Genomic DNA, 10,357 nt, shown 5'->3' with positions numbered 1-10,357 from the left:
ATAATCTGAGAGTTACGGCTCGGGTTTCCTCTTACTTTGACTGCATTCAACAGGAGACACCCTGCCTGTATTTCTAATGTGAATTTCTGATCAGTTCCAACTGCAGCTCTATTACTACAGCATCAGCAGTGCCAGCCATAACTGTATCAGCAGGGTGGTGTCTCACTGTCGCCCAGAGTTTTCCACACCAAACGTCTGCCACGGTCAGGCTGATGTACGAGAGCTGGGTGCCGGGGGACTTTCAGTTAAACGTGCTGAAAGCCTTGCGTAGAACGCGGGACCGGTAGGGAATTCAATAATAACGGAGCGTTCTCTGATGCAAGACATCTGAGGAATTGCTAAAGTTTCTCTGCACTCGGTGTTTTTATCAGAAGAGATGAGACAAGAGCTGGGCCTCACAGTCAGCCGTCACACGCATGTCAGGACCACACGTCCCCGCTTCGTCCTCCAAGACCCTACAAATGCTCCTCAGGCTGACATCTTCTTGAAGGTCCTGAGACACTGTATATGCAGTAATGAGGGACGTGTGGTGTGTTATATGTCGCTGGGCCATGTGTCCGCTCATGGGAATTTTACTTACACACAAATGTTCTGAGAGCAGCGATCGGTTCAGAGGGGTGATGAGTCCAAGCAACTACGGGAGGCGGGACCAACCAATCAGATGTCTTGGACCAGCCTCCTCTAGTTGCTTGGACCCACCTCCTGTACAATCTGATTGGTTATCTCTCTTAACCAATCATTTTTCCTTCTGCCCTTAGAACATGCAAAGAAGTAAAACTCCCAAGAGCCATGTGTTCATGGTCAGTATAAGTAACCTTGTACTGGCTTTACGAATCACGGATTCACCCCAGAGGAACCTCACAGGCACCTGAGAAGAAGGTGTGTATGATGACACGTACTGGATCTATCTAGTCCTAACTGTATAAATCCTAAAGGGGACCTTCTTCCTTTACCAATCTTTAGTTTTTCTCCCGTTCTAAACTCTTCTCGGCCTCCAGCAAACCCAAATATTGCCAAGTGTCAATTAAATGGGACCTTCCCACCCCAAAAAATATACTTCAAGCACGCAACTTGGAGTGGATTCCAGCTGGGACTCTGGAAGGTTATCAGCCTGAGAAAGGTTTGTTTTTAATGAACCGCTCATCCCTGAGTGACAGTTAAAGGTCAGGGATTGGTGGAGGCTGTGTGCAGGCATGTCTGGACGTCCTCCAAAGGCCGGATGAGGCTGCGGTCAGAGTCAGGCATTGCAGAAAAACACAGCTTCAGTGTAGCATCGACACTTCTCGCTCTATAAGCGCAGGCCCTGAGATAAAGGCAGCTGTCACCATGTTAATGTTTATGAGGTGACCAGAGGGAGACAGAGAAGAGGTCACAGCGTCGGTCCTGCAGATTGTCGGGTGCCCAGGCTCAGTCGCTATGAAATATGTCACCCTAAGTGTGCTGACATCCATCCATCAGGGGAATGACGCTTAGGTTCGAAACACAGCCTTGTTCTTCATGTGCTCCATCAGGAAGGTTAGTCTTTCAGGGCTGAATACATCACTGCGTGATAATGGTCCTTGTCTGGCCTGTCTCTTAACTGGCTGACATTAGTACTATGATTACACTTAAACTAAAAAGGTGACTAGGCTTAAATTAGGACTGTGTGCTGTTATCACTATCTACACTGGTTAATGTTAACATTGACTGGGCTTACATTGTTACCGTGTGTAAGCTGTTAAATTATCACAGTGTGTTGGCTGTTAACAGTAGGGAACCGGTTAACATTAACACTGTTAATGGCTACATTTACATGACCTGTTAGATTTGTGCCTACAGAAGCTGTACTTTATCCATCAAAGCATCTCTTAGCTAATCCGTGCACAAATAAATGTGATTTTATATTATTGGCCAATCACTTTTCCCTGATGACTGCAGTGGTGGTTCTAGAACGTTTCAACTGGGGGGTAGAATGGGGCCAGTTGTTCTGTTAGGGGGGCCAGATGCATTTGACCTTAATGTCCTCCAAGTATTACTTACACTGGACTGCCAGCATTAAGAAGCAAAAGAATTTTGAAAACTGATAAGTTATTTATGCAATGCTTTGCAGTCACATTTTACAGTTTGTGCAAATATGTAACTCACTCCGATTTCTTGTTTACACTGCCTTGCTTCCACGGGCTTGATTATTTTTTCTGTCGTTAACTTCGCTTTTCACCAACTGAAGCGACTCGACCCCCCGGAACTCCAGTCTGTCAAGAAAATGTGCTCACGTTTGTGTTTCGCCTGTTCCCAGCGCACAAAATGTTAGCCCATATATATAAATGCAAATAATAATAATAGTAATAATAGTAATACATTTATTTTGAGACCCAAGTAGCATACCTATTTAGTGTGGCCACAAGGGGGCCATGCACTGTTCTCCCCCCCCCCCCCCCCCCCAAGAACTGCCCCTGGTTGACTGCCATCAGCAGACGAGGGCCTCGTTCAATTCAGAAATTAAAGAAAATGTAATTAAACAATAATGGGGATATGTGTAGGTGTCTGTTTCCACTGCATTCCCATTAATTAATTCTATTTAAACTTCATGCATAGAATGCAACTCATGCATAGAAACAAATTCATGTTTTTTGACTTTCTCTGGATGACCTGGACGACCCAAGCAGGCCGCCTGATTGGCCAGTCAGCATGTGAGGGGTGGGGAGTGGGGGGCGATGTGTACACAACAGGCCCGGGATCATGCCTACGTGTTAATGAGGGCTTTCCAAATGGGGACAGGAATAGTGACTGAGATGAACAGCATTAAAAATAGCCCATTGACAGGCAGCTGACATTCACAGGCGAGTGGATTCGAGCCAGTTCTGCTGTGGCCCCCATCACATGCTCAGAGCCTTGCAAATGACACGGAGTCTGGAGCAAAACGCCGCTCGGTGGTCAGTTCGGGTATTGCGCTGGCTGCTCGCTGGCGGCTTGCGTCCGTGCGAGCGGGCACACACGGAAAAGCCAGCGTGGATTACAAACTCATCTGGTTACTTTCCACTTGTTTGCTTTTCCGTGAGCAGATTGACACATGTGACTTTGATCTAATTTTACTGCCAAGCTAAAAATATATAAATCTACGGTGAGCCTTCAGCCTCGCTGATAAATCACATGGGGCTCTGTACTCTGGAAGGAAAAATAAAGAAAATATGAACTTGCCTCGAAATGCACCCAAAACAAGCTTCATTATACATCTACAGTACTATGCAAAAATCCTTAGACTGCCAAAGAAATTGAGGTTTGAAGCTATTTATCTGGTCAGTAAGTGTATCTGCTTAGAAAAATTCATTAGAATATACACAAATAAACAGTAATACGATAAAATAATGACAAGAATTTCTTGTGTTTTCCAAAAAGTTAGTGATATTTTCTTGGATGGAACCCCACCACGATTTCCAAACACGTCCTGGGGGGCATGTGTCCTGACATTAGGGGGTATTGGTTAAATTTTACAACCAGCTCACTTAATCAATGGATTAACTTCACAGGGTGTTGATGAGCCAAACAAGGTGGGCCAGAGGTCAGATTCAACAAATACTGGAACTGCAACACAGTCTAAGACCTCAGGCATCACCATGGATAGAAAACAGTGGCTGTGACGTGACGAGGTGTTGGGAAGGTCTGGTATGAAGGGAGACGACGCAGGACATACATGTGTGGAATCCATGGGGGCTATGGTCACATGACCAAGCACATTGACGTCACATTTCTCCCTGCCAATCCCATCGCTGGCTCATCCTGGCTCACGTCAGTGTTCCTACCAGTGGGAATTAAGACCGCGCTCCCAGCAGAAGGGACAGAAACAGGATCCTTCCCAAAGTTCAGCTTGAAGAACTGCAGACTTGCTTTGTTTGGATTTCCATTAGCCATTTGATAACATTTTCGAGAGCTGGTCATAAAATTAAAGGACATTCAATTCAATGGGAGCGGAACATGCATAGATACAGAAATTAAACAGGAAGGATCATTTGGAAACATAAAAGGTGATTTAGTGTAATCTTGTGGTAAGGCTGATTTAGGCAAACAATTTGGAAAATGTGTCATTCACATGGAGAGTAACCACTCACATTTTTGTCTGGAAAAAAGATAACAATTGAGCCTGATAAAATAACTATGTGTTAGAATGTCCTGGAAACAGCATTAACTCATTGCATAATCATTTGCATACAATAGTTTCATGAGAAGCCAAGATGACTGTAGGAGTGATGTTATTGAATCTTCAGGTTTTTCAACCCTTTTATCACCATATTAATAGTTGATGGTCGACACTGATAATACAGAGTCCTGCTACATCACTATAACATCTACTGATTGTTCATTACATTAATCCCATAAGAAGCTTATAATTTAAAAGTACAGTCTTTATCCATACAACCAACCTTTAGCTTGTTTGGTTCCCTGTGTTCATTCTATTTCAAGCTTTATGTTTATAGAAACATATAGGAAATTGGACTCTGTCCATTCAAAGTCAGTTATCATGCGGAACTTCCTCCTGCATTCCAGTTTCAAATACTTGCTGGTAGGACACAATAATCTTTTCACGACTGCTGCCTTCCCTGATATTCTTGTTCTAATATCTGTGAGTATTTGTCTGATGGCAGATCTGGACTAACTGGTTTCCTTCCTTTGGGAAAGAAAAGATCATCGCAGTAGAAAAATATTTTTACAAAGGGTGAGAAATTTTGGCCTTAATGATTGTTTATACCACTACCAAGGAAGTCAAGTCCTGATTTTCCAGACCTGGGTACTGTTCCGGTCTGGCAATCAGAGGAACTATCTCACTACCTGTGTTTTCTGAGATTCATAGTGTGCTGGTCCCTGTCTCTAAGAATAACTTATGTCAACATGATGTCCAATGTACTGCCTGATTCTCACTCTAAAAAATTCTCATCTGAGCCTCAGTTTCATTACATGTATTTGTGATGGATGTGAATGAAATCTGGTTTGTAAAATAGTTTTTCCTCATACTGTTTCCGCCTGGTGATTGGCAAGACCTGCTGACCCTTGTCTGGAATCTCAGCTTTAAGCAGGTTAACTTCTGCAGATTCAACTATAACATAATGCGAGAGCTTCCAGGGATTGGGAATTGCTGATCAGGTTACTTCTGTATTTCCCTGAATGTGACACAAGTTGATTGGGTTAAATAAAACGGCCATTTCATCTCTGTGTATTTATTTGGTGAAATCTGCACGTAGCATGTGTATCCAAAACGCCTGCTGTCCTAGTTACATGAAAACATCTTGTGTCTGTGATGCATGTCTATGTTCCGCTCACACCCGTAATCCAAGTGACATTTAAATGACATCACAATTTCTGATTTCTTGAGTAGAAATTCATACAGTACAGTGGTGCAGATGAACTGGTCCTAACTATTGTTTTGTACCTATTGTGCATCATTTAAACCAGGGGTTATTCTTTGGGTTTTTTTAAGGAAAAGGACATAAGAGGGGTCATAATTCATACAAAGGGGCCAACCTTTTCATTAGCCAATGATATGTTTTGAATCAGTGAGTGACAGGGAGTTGGGGAATCTGGGGGCCAATCAGCTTTCAGCTGGGGTCAGTGCCCCTGTGACCCATATATATGCCCTTGATCATTGAATGAATTCACAAGCATGACTGCCCTGATATCCAAAGCTATCTCTGCCTGGCGCTGGCATGAAAGAGGGAGAAGGAGAGCGGTGCAGCTCAGCACGACCCCAGGAGAGGGACACGCTCGGCGCGAAGGTCCGGGGAGACGTGAGCTTCACCACTCTGCTCCAGCAGGTAACTGAGCAGCAGGGGTGCAGCGCTACCAAAAGTAAATGACAGTCATCACCAGGAGCAGCTACCACCAAGCCGGGCGAGAGACACTGGGTGCCCCTGAATCACGTCCGAATGACGTCCCAAAGCCGGCTGAGGTGTAGCGGGCTGCCCCACCCCCCCCCCCGCCCCCAAGTATCCCCGTGTGGGAAAACAGACAAAGAGCAAAATATAACAGATCTGAGAAACACACCCTTGGTGTAAACATGTAATAGACACTCAATGTTCACTTTATAAGGCACCTCCACATAGTACTAGGGTGGATCCCCTTTTCATTACCAGAACCACTTCCAGGGTCCATAAATGTTCAGGGGAACCTTTCTGCACCCTGCCGTTGTACTGAGCTGTTATTTTAGCACTTGTGGCTGGTCCCATTAGCCTTAACGAGTCTGGCCATTCTCCTCTGACCTCACTCATGAATAAGGTATTTTTTGCCAACTGCCATTGAATGTTGTTTGTTTGCCGCACTATTTTCTACAAACTCTAGACACTGCAGCGTGCGAGAATCCCAAGAGGCCGGCTGCTTCTAAGATGCCGGAACCGGCTCGTCTGGCGGCAACAATCACACGTATATCATGCATCATAGCTGTTCGGATGAGTGATCCCGTTAACCTTGTCGGCTGGCTGTGTGCATCCGTTTGCGGCCGTGTGATTCGAGCAGGTCGCTTGCTATAATTAGCAAGTAGGTGTAGCTAATAATGTGACCACTGACGGTGCGTAACGTAAGAGTTTTCATTATGAAAACATGAACTGAATGTTATGATTGTGTTAATCGTTTTGCAAAAGCAACATTTAAAAAAACACAACTAGTAAAACTTATAATATTAGCAAGAATTGAGGAGCACTGCGGTCATGATGGTGAACAGACGTGTTACTTTGAAGAGTGCATTTTGCGCTGTGATTGTACGTAGGTGATGGGTGCCTGCATTTTGTGTTATTACCATATGTCAGTAATAGTGTCAGTTATGTGTTCATGTGGTAATTGGTAGCGACTTCTCCAAGGTAACTGGGAGAACCACTCTGATTGGTCCGGTGAATAGGCATCCCAGCAGATGCCCGCCTCCTATTGGAGGACCCAGCAGTGCCCCCAAACCCAGAGGACGGACATGGACAGCTGCTGTGCCATCAGGGGCCATGTTTCAGTGTCTGCAGTGGGCGCGTGATTGCGACATGAGGCCGAGTTTGGTGTGACGGGTAACATTAGATCACAGGGACTTCAGGCGGTGCAACTTGCGTAGATGGGTGACGGACGCGGCCGCCCACAGACCCTCTTAACACGGTATCCAATTACATGAGTGTGTAACATTTATCTAAATATTAATGCCCGTGTCGAGGGGTCCAGATCTTCTCAGTAAACCACCACAACTGAGTTCTGTCATTGACCATGCAGAATCCATTTGAATCATGACGTAGTCATGAAGCCACAAGCATTACATGCAAACAGGAGCAGAATGGATCCAATCCCAAAAGCGCTTCCCTGGATACAAACCGCCAGGACAGAATTGGGGTGAGCCTGTATTGCCTGTAGTTACCTGTAGGGGGTGCACCTGTCTTGCACGCTATTTCAGAAAGAGCCTATGGAATGGGAGGTTCTTCTCAGATTTACACTCTCACGTGGAGCGCGAACACAAATATATCCATACTTGTGTGCTTGTTTAGCAAGAGTGGTGGACAGATAAGATCAGATGAAGAGCACCGGATTACAAGACCACACACACACACATTTAGAGTTGTTATGATTTGTCGCTCAATTCGCATGGCAATAAATGTGAGTGACTGCACTGCATGCTGTGAAGAGGCTGAAAGGTCACGTCCCTGGAATGAGACCTGATTTTACTGTTGGCTTCTTCATCACCAACACCTTCCCCCTCTTCACTAGTGTCCGGCACTTTAGCCCAGGAAAGCAGGCTGTGACCAGGCTTTCATGCACATTAAGGGGACTGAGAGTCACCAGAACTCCATCAGTCCAGGTTCCTTCCATTCCCCCCCTCTGCTGCCCTTTCGCTGCTCCCCAGAGCCCATCTGTTGCTTCACGGCTTTGTACACTTTGTGTGCGATGTTGGTTTTATAAGTAAATAAGACTCCTGTAATAAAGGGGAGAGCCTCCATCGTTCTCCCGTCTCCCAGGTAACGCACATCTGTTGTTTGCTATTGGTCACTAAGTGTCCTGGATGCTGCTGCAGAGATAAAGCTCACTTGATTCCCTGGCTGTCTTCTTGGACACCATCTTACAGCTAGATCTAGAATAGAATACTGATACTGTATTATATTGATCCCTGGGGGAAATTCTGTCTTCGCATGTCTGATCTTACTCTGACACGCAGACACATATGTAGGTGACAGCAAGCTTGGGGGGTCACAGCTCAGAGTCAGACAGGGTACATCTCTCCTGGAGCAACTAGTCAAGGGCCCAATGGTGGCATCAGTCTGCTGTCCCCAGGATATGGACCGGTGACCTTCCGATCACGGACCTGCTGAGCCACACACCGTCTCTGGAAATTTTGCCATTGTAACAGTCTGTATCAGCAGCTCTGTCAGATCTCGTGCTCTGAAATGCCATAGTGTGTTTTTCGAAACCACGCAGTCACTGTGAAAAACATCTCCCATTTTAAACACTATTATCAACACCAAGTTCACTCTCCTCTAAAGGAAAGACTGTCTCCAAAATGACGGCTACATTCACTGTGTCACCCACAACTTTGTTTTTCACTCTGCGCTGATAACAGGATTCTGTGTGTATGCCGTTCTGTCTTTCTTTGGTAAATGTAGGTTCAACAAATATAAGTTTTCCACAAAAAAGGTTTTAAAAAGTAGCATTACAGTGGAGAAAATGTAGGGAAGTAGAGAAATGTAGTTTTAATGCATGGTACCCTCCACCCTATCTCTGTTTGATCACGTAATTTCTCTCGCATCACAGGTACATTCTCCCTGGCACTCGTCATGACAGATTCAGTACAGTTATTCTCATCATCTGCACACCCCTTCTCCGTGGTGTCAAGGATGCCCTCTCAGTATTCGACTACAGCCGTGGAGCATGGCAAGCAGAATTCAGCAGGGGGGATGGAGAAAGAGAAAACATGGAGGGAGCTAGAGAATGGAGAACTGGATTTCCAAGACATCCGGGCAATTGGGAATGCAGCATGGAGGGTGACGTTTATCCTGCATTGCTGTATAGATTATGTAGATTTCTTGTTTGGGATCGAATGATGATGGAGTCCAGATCATCTGGAAAACTAGAAATAATGGTAGTGTTACGAGTCCTTACTGGGCTGTGGTGGAGGTCCCCCTGAAAGCTGATAGTGGCACAGTTGGTATGACTGCCCCCTTGCTGAATGGGGGGCATCTCCTCTAGCACTCTGACCGGTCCGCTTCTTCTTGACCAGGATAAACTCCGTCTCGCCCCCTCCCCGAAATATGAGCTTGTGTTGGACAGAACTTGCATCAACCCCAAGCCCTCTGAAATCCAAAGTAGGAGCGGTTAGGCCAGCCAGTAAACGTCACAGCACTGCATGAACTGATTTGGCATCCGGCGTAAAAGAGAATCCTTCAGAACGACACTTACTTCCACATATTAGTGCTCTGCTCCTTGACCTTTCAAAAGGCCCTTGATGAATCTCTTTGACGTTTCCCTTTTCCTCCCTCTCTCTGTGGTGGAGATGCTGGCCCTCATGCTCAACACGTCACCATATAGTGCCTGCGGACCAATATGCCCCAGCTGGGAGACACTGTTTGCCAATAACAGCCTGAGGAAGAGACACTGTATTCCCACTCCGCGAGGTCTTTGGCGCATTCTGCAGATCACTGAAGCTCAAATAAATCTCCGTTCTGTGACACGTGCAGCAGCTGTGTGATAGTTCCAGTTTTGAATGGAAGTTACTGCAAACAACTTTAAGTAGTTCCTCATGCTCCAGCCCCTGACGGGATCTATTTGGGTAAATGTTATCTTTCTAGACACGGGACTAGCACAACACGGAAGTAAACACGTACCACATACGACACGTGTCATCCTGACAGATTTCTCATGTGTCATGGAATTCCTGTCACCGATTTAGAGAAACCAGTGTAGTACTTAATATTCTGCAACACGAGGAGAAGGAGACATGGCTGTCATTGACCCCCACAGGTGCATGCCGTCGAGTTCATTTGGGATACCGTTGCCATGTCAACACAAGCCTGTGCGTCACCCCTGGTCACTCCCATCTTCCTACCTTCCTCATGATGGCTCCCCCCTCCCCCCTCTAGTATTGTGGGAGCACGTGCCAACTGTGGACAGAAAGGCCATCGTCCCCCGGTCAGAAGCACCGGTGACAGGATTTACATGACTCAGAGTCATTGGATGATTGTTTATGTTTTGGCAGTGGAAGGTTCTGGAAAAGTACTGTGACTCGGCATTGGGGCACGTTATCCAGTAGGACGCCGTGTCCGTTTCATGTGTAGCTGAGGGTCAGACTGGCGCAGGCAGTACATTATTAGCATGGAGATTACGGATGCGTAAGCACATACCCACAAATGCTGAGTGAAGGGCACAGAGAGATTCC

At 45.8% G+C, this 10,357-nt stretch overlaps 1 long non-coding RNA gene across 1 annotated transcript; it reads right to left on the bottom strand.

Moving 5' to 3' along the window:
* Positions 1-8,656: 8,656 nt before the first annotated feature.
* LOC111844537 (uncharacterized) lies at positions 8,657-9,732 on the bottom strand. Its single transcript, XR_002838404.2, has 2 exons — positions 9,382-9,732; positions 8,657-9,275 (listed from the first exon to the last, which is right to left on the bottom strand). It is a non-coding gene; the product is annotated as an uncharacterized lncRNA (long non-coding RNA).
* Between the last annotated feature and the right edge of the window lie 625 nt (positions 9,733-10,357).

Source organism: Paramormyrops kingsleyae, chromosome 9 (genome assembly GCF_048594095.1).
Source record: "Paramormyrops kingsleyae isolate MSU_618 chromosome 9, PKINGS_0.4, whole genome shotgun sequence".
NCBI classification, from domain to species: Eukaryota; Metazoa; Chordata; class Actinopteri; order Osteoglossiformes; family Mormyridae; genus Paramormyrops; species Paramormyrops kingsleyae.
This window is presented reverse-complemented; position numbering and strand designations above follow the sequence as displayed.